At 42.4% G+C, this 6977-nt stretch overlaps 1 long non-coding RNA gene across 1 annotated transcript; it reads right to left on the bottom strand.

The window, feature by feature from the left end:
• Positions 1-981: 981 nt before the first annotated feature.
• On the bottom strand, positions 982-6751 carry LOC114487240 (uncharacterized). The gene is made up of 3 exons (XR_003682181.2): positions 5865-6751; positions 5632-5785; positions 982-1988 (listed from the first exon to the last, which is right to left on the bottom strand). It is a non-coding gene; the product is annotated as an uncharacterized lncRNA (long non-coding RNA).
• Positions 6752-6977: the final 226 nt, after the last annotated feature.

Below are 6977 nucleotides of genomic sequence, written 5' to 3' on the forward strand. Positions count from 1 at the left end.
TACAGGCATTTCATTTCTGATAACAGGAGCATCTCATTTCAGTGGAGGTAAATGGTACCATTTTAATAAATGGTCTTAGGACAAATGGATAAACATCCAAAAGAGATAGAGCTGGATCCATACTTCACATTGTACATGAGGATATGCTCCAAATGCATCAAAATTTAAATGTGAAAGTGAGATCACAAAAGCATAAAAAGAAAACATGAACAAATTTCTATGGAACCTTGGAGTAGAAAAGGCTTGCCTATGATTTAAAGAACCAAAATCATTTTAAAAATTATTATATAAAACAAAAACTTTTTAGAAAGGAAAAGTAGCATAGCAAAGACAAAAGACAAATGGGAAAAAATATTTGCAACTCATACCTCCCTAATATACAGAGCTCTTAGAAATTGAGAATTATGAAAAAACGAATAAATCTAATAGAAAATGGACAAAGGATTTGAAGAGAGTTCACCAAAACAAACAAAAATGGCTCTTAAATTTATGAAAAATGTTTTATGAAGGAAAGGCAAATTAAAACTACACTGATACCGCTTTTCACCCATTAGCTGGGAAAACCCAAAAGTTTGAGAATACACTTTACTGGTGAGGCTGTGGGCAAACATAGCTGGTGGAAATGCAAAATGGTTCAAATCTCCTGGAGGGCAATCTGGTGCTCAAAATCTATCAAAATGACTAATGCACTAATTTTACCCAGCAATCCCACCTCTGGGAATTTCACCACATGTGCAAAATTATGCATGAACAAGATTCATCATAGTAACATCATTTGTAAGGGGGAAAAATTAGAAATATCTCAGGCGTCCATCAATAGGAAAGTGGTTAAATAAACCAGGGACCATCATGCAGCTGTTTAAAAAAAATCAAGGGGCTCTTTATATTCTAAAATGGAAAATTCTCCATAGCATAGTAAGTGGAGAAAGCGAGTTTTAGAACAGTACGCTACCTTTCCTGAAAGAACGGGGGGGGGGGGGGGCGGCGGGGGTGTGGTAAATAAGATTGCCTATCCGTATTGACATGTATTTGTATAAACAACATTGGAAGATTACCCGGGAAACTTGTAAAAGTGCTAATGGGGGACATGGAGTAGAACAGAGTAGTCAGAGGTGGGAGGACTGAGCCTTTTAGTCTGGGTGTGGCCCCTCAAATGAGGTGTGTTCAAAACCTTCCCAGGGAAACCAAGTAGATGTATTAAATTTCAAATAAAAGCAATTTTATTTTTAGGTAATAGGAAGAAATTCTAATGAGAAAGAACTTGCTCTGAATCTCCAGCTAGCCCAAATCTTTAGTCTGAGTTCCGTCCTCCATTCTGTCAAACCTCAATAAGAAATTCCACCAAGTCTGGAGTTACTGTTTCCTGAGAAGATAAGTTACAGCTGATCTGCGAGTTTAGTTCAGCTCTTTACTTAGTATAAAAGCCCAAACCAGATTTCTACAAACGGTAAGATTATACCATGACTGTGGGAATACACATATATATGTCTCTTGTATGTCTGGCTTTATGTTATAAATATTTAAAATAAAGCAATCCTTTATGATGTTTTAAAAGGGTATGAGAGCCAAATTTACTTGTTTGCTCACTCCACATTTTGGGGGCATGTATTGGATGGAAGGTTCTGTGTCAGACCTGCGGGTCCCTCGGCACTAGGGCAGAAGCCAAGATCTTCGAGTGGGCTGCATGACCAGCCTAGCACACTCTGGCTCCAGCCACTCACCCTTGTATTCTGTACTCTGACAACACAGGTCCCTCATTAATTCCTTGACTGTGCATTGTCCCTCTGCTGGATGCTGTCCATACTGTTGTCGTCCAGAAATCCTCTTCCCCTAACTGCTCAACAAGTTGACTTCTATTCATCCATCAGGTCTCAGCTCAAGAGCGGATGACACAAAGTAGATCCGTGGCTGCCAGGGGCTGGGGGAGTGGGGGACAGAGGGTGACTGCTTATGGCCACAGGGTTTCTTTTAGGGTTGATGAAATTGTTCTGAAATTAGACAGAGGTGATGGTTACAAAACTCTGTGAAAATACGAAACCACTGAATTGTACACTTTAAAGGGTGAATTTTATGGTATGTGAATTATATTCAATAATTTTTTTAAAAAAAGATCCTTCTTCAAGGAAGTCTTCCTGGTTACATCAGACACCTACTGCCTCAGAGGACCCTCTGATACCTGTTGACAGGTATCACAATTAAAAAGAGTAATTGTGTCACTTGTTATTAAATGCAGTGGTTTACTGAGGGCAAGGTGCTGGGAGGGGTACATCTATAGAGAATTTAAAAGCGATAATAACACCAACTAAAAATTAATTTCTTTACTATGCCATACCCTGGCAGTTCTAAATAATGTCAATGATAAAATACATTCCCCCCTCCCCAAAAAATTTTTTCTTTGGTCTAAGTGCTAAACAATCAGGGATGACTATTGAGTTTAAGTGATATATGTGTAAGCTTCAAATGAAGACATTCTTCCTACATATCCTTTAGTAAACATTGTATTCTATGTGGAAGTTAATTCAGAGAATTGCCAATTACAGCCAGTCCCCCACAGGTGAACCCAGCTACAGGGCTTCGTTTTGAGATAAATTTTTCACTGTAACAGTTCCAAATGGCTCAGTTGGTGTTTCCAGCCCTGTGCTACTACAAATATCTACCTTTAAACCGTAGATTCAAAGTAAACACAGATAGCACACTGATTATAAAGACAGGAACAGAACTTGCAGTACTTCAATTCTATTGAAGTTTTTGTGTTTTAAAATGTAAAACAATGAAAGTGAGAAGCAAGGTGTAATATTTTCGTTTGGTGAGTGCAAATTTTAGTTCATACGTGAAATATTTTACTGAATTTGACACTGAAATGTATGCTTCATTTCTAATTTTTGTTTTAAACGAAAGAACAAATCAAGAAAATTAAATGGTTACAACAGTGCTACCATATGGTAGTTGCCTAAGTTGTACCTTTTACAGAGATTATGGTTTTATTAAAATTCACTCATTAGTTACAGAACAATTATTTACATAAAATAATATTATATGAGACTGTAACCAAAGGATCAAAGTTTAATCTCAAATAGATATAAAAACTAATGGACAATCAGATTCTTCCTTTTTGCACAAAATCTACTTTATTTTTATTCTTTTTTACCGGCAAGATTATGTAAACAAATATGGAATACAAGGAAATTTTCAGTGTCTGCATTTCTTTGCTGGCCACTTTGCTATTCATTTGATTTTGTGATTATTGCTGAAAGTAATTTAGTCATATGGAGTAGGGGATTATTTTCTAATACTCCCCACTCTATTTGATTAAGTTAGTAATATTCATGAAGGATATATTAATGGGCTACATGTTTTTGACTATATTCCTAAATATTTTGAACGTATGTTGAACATATAATAAGGCTATATATTTTTGAAGAATATTCATTTTTATTTAAATTATCCAGGAGAAATATTCTTCAATGCTGGGCTGTGGTAAATTGCTCAATTTGTGAATCAACTCTTTGGTGAGTTAGCCACTCAGGGAGTTGTCTCCACCCCTATGAGATGGACAGTGTCATCTCCATTTATCTCCTTGGGAAAACTGAGATGTACAGAATGTGACATAATTTGCCTACAGTCAGAGCACCAGTAAGAGGAGCTGGGATCTGACCCCGAAGCTTCTAACGGGACAGCCCACTCTCTCAGCCGTGATATTATATTCCTTCTTTGCACACTTAACAACTAAAACTAAAGTTGTCCAGGAAATACCATCCAATGGTACTTTCACCAGAAATGCTGCCTAGGTAAGATGAATGGCCAATGGGGATACAGAACCCTGATGTACACGCCTGTGAGTCAAACTCACACTTCACCTCATCACCAAGGATTTGGATCATAAGCAGGCAACACCGCAAATGCCAAGGACCTGCTTCCAGGGCAGTTCATTGGGTTCATCCTCCTCCAGACTTGGTCCTGGACCATGCCATGTTATTCATGCTTCAGGGTCTTTCCCCCCCATCCCCTGCTCTTGATATAACTAACTCTCATGCTATCTCCTCAAAGAAACCCTCTTTAACTATCTTATCTAAAGTTACACTTTCCAATCACTAAACAATCACTAACCATTGCCCTGTTTCATTTATTTTATAGCATTGATTTTGCTCATTGTCTGTGTCTATCTATCTACCTATCTTCTTCCTTCCTTCCTTCCTTTCCTTTTCAGATCACTGCCAGGCATATAATAGGTTCCTAAAAACTATTATTAAGTTATGTAAATAATGATCATATGAAAGGATTAGTAATGCTGTGCTAAGGAAGATTCTGAGGTCACATCCAGGCTCCTTGGGACTGTACTGTGAGCCATGCCTGCCTGCACAGGATGTGGGGAGAGGCAGCACACCTCTATGTGTGGGCCCTAGACTGCCATGTTGTCCTAAACAGAGGTATGGGCTAGGGCTCTCCCCTCATCAGCACCCGTCAACACATGAGCATAGGCTCATTCGCTGGTGGGGTTCCTCAGCTCTCTCTCTGGAGATGGAGAGCTAGGCCCTCAGGGGTGCACATCAGAGCTATCCCTTGAGGAGGGATGGTGACTGCTGCTCTAGTAGGGCGCTGCTCAGATTCAAGAGCGTGAAGACTTGGTTTCACTACTATTCTCACCTTCATGTGGGGACAGGGGGTTCAAAGTTCATAACCCAAGACTCTCCCAGCTTCCCACAGCCTGAGTCTGAAAGGAAGGAGTTCATGAAAAGGAGGCAGGAGAATTAAAAAAAAAAAAAAAAAAAACAGTCCCAGCTGTATCTGATTCTCTCTTTCCCCTCCCAAGTCATTAACAAAGGCTGACACTGTAGTCTTTATCAAAAAATCTTGTTCCCTAAGTGGTGATACAGAATAATTATCTCAGCATGCAATCAGCACAGGATCTTCTTCAAAGCGATTTGTGGCAAGGATATGCATTTTTTAAATAGATTAAATTTTCAAGAGCTTGCCTCTTAAAGCTGGTCAGAATGTATTTACAATTCACCTGGTGAGATGATGCATATCTCTAAGCTGGAATTCTCTTTCATTAGGCCTTGCTTAATTGAATGAAGCAAAGTTATTTTGGGATTGTCCCCAAAGAAAACCTTTTATCTCAAGGTAAATGTGTCTTAACAAGGCCCTACAGGTAAATAAAGCCAGGTTTCCACTCATCCGAACCCTCTGCTCCTCCTTTCCAAAGCCTTCCACCCAACTTCATTTGTTTTAAGGAAATTGCTTATGGAGTTAACTGTTGCCAGTGAAAGCAACAAGTTGGCTTTTTTTTTTCCTTCTGTTAAAACACCTTGTCTCCTTTCTTCTTTCTTTCCTTCCTTTCTCACAAATAAGTTGTGCATAAGCTGGAGTGTGCTTGCAATCAAGGGCAAGGTCACAGTATAACCAGGAATGCCAGATTCAGTCCTGTTTTCACACTGGGTCGGCTCTAGATTTTAGGTTAGTTTTGTTTTGTTTTGTTTTGTTTTCCTTTATCGACAGAAGCTGATTGTTCCACAGTCCTGGATAGAATTTAGGCTTTTGATATGTCTCCGTTGCATCAACTAAAGGTCAAAGACCGTGACTCTGCATCCCCCGACCCCCAACGCTAAGCGTGTAGGACGCTGCAGTGTTTACCATGCGCTTCACTCAGAGACAGGACACCTGTGTTCTCCGTATTCACGTGCTCCTCGGGCGCCTACGCTGGGTTTTCTTTCAAATGCAGATTCGGGTTCTGGAGGCCTAGGTGAGGGCGAGGCTGGTCCCAGAGCCACACGCTAGACTGCAGAAGCTGCGAGGGATAATCCACGTGATAGTTGTATCCTTTAAACCGGGAGGGGTCCCTCAACCTCTAAAACAAACCCACAAACCTGAAGCGGAGCTTGCGTGGACTGCTGCCTGCCAGCCACCCTATAAACGGTTTCTCCCGGACTCTCTGCTCCTAGTGCAGAAGAATCTAAGAATCTGTCTGGAAGAGTGACTTGTCTCCCCTGGCATTTTCGCAGTAGGTTTCCTTGACTCAGCATAAACTCCTCCGGTTCCAACAAAAATCAGAGGCGGCCGGAGCAGCATTTACTCCAGGTCCATCGCCATCCACGCGGTCATGCCCTAGTATTGAGCTGTTGCTCATATCAAATGTCACTCGGGGATGACTAACGTTGGATGCTGATTAGAAGCCTTCAGCCTTATTACGGTAAATGAGCCCGTGCCGACTCAGAACAAGTCATCTGACGGGTCACGTGGACGGGAGAGGCCGGCCCGCCCCCCTCTCCCGTCCTCCGTGACTCAGTGTATCACACGGTCCTCCGCGAAGGGCAGCAGTTACATAAACGCCAGCGAGTTCGCACCGCGCCGCGGGGACGCCGCGTGAACCCTGCCACCCAGACACCTCCTCTTTTAGCTCAGGCCCGAGGTGGAGGCGGGCCCCGACCCGGCCTCCCCGGCCTCCCCGGATTCACAGGAAGGTCTGCAGGGCATCTGAGGTTTTCCGAGCACAAAAGCTGGACCCAAGAAGTTTCTCACGCAGGGAATAGTTCTGAGTTGTCAACCCAGAAAAGACACCCTCCATCCTAGATCAATCCTGTATTTCAGAGAGAGCGATTCCTCCCCCATCCCAACGCCGGCTGGGGCGGGGAGGGCGGGGCGGAGCCGGGGAGGCGGGAGAGACTTGGTCTCTTATATAAACTTGTAATTGGCTCTGGCTCCTGCGGCTCGGGGCACTGCACGACGTTCCCAACCAGATGGATTGTGAGGCTCGGCAGCTTCCTCCTCCTCCCACCGTCCCCTCGCTGCGCAAGCCCCACCCTCCGCCTTCCCTAGTCTACTCAAATTTCCCTTTCTTTCCAGTCCTCCCCTGCTTAACGGATGGCACCCAGAAAAGGACTATTATTTGAAAATGGTATTTGACTATTAAACTAACGTATGTCCCGCCTGCCTGCCCTGCCTCCAAACCAACATCTAGGAACAGCTCACTAACTCCAGGG

The sequence above is a fragment of the Physeter macrocephalus genome, chromosome 11 (assembly GCF_002837175.3).
Source record: "Physeter macrocephalus isolate SW-GA chromosome 11, ASM283717v5, whole genome shotgun sequence".
Lineage (NCBI taxonomy): Eukaryota > Metazoa > Chordata > Mammalia > Artiodactyla > Physeteridae > Physeter > Physeter macrocephalus.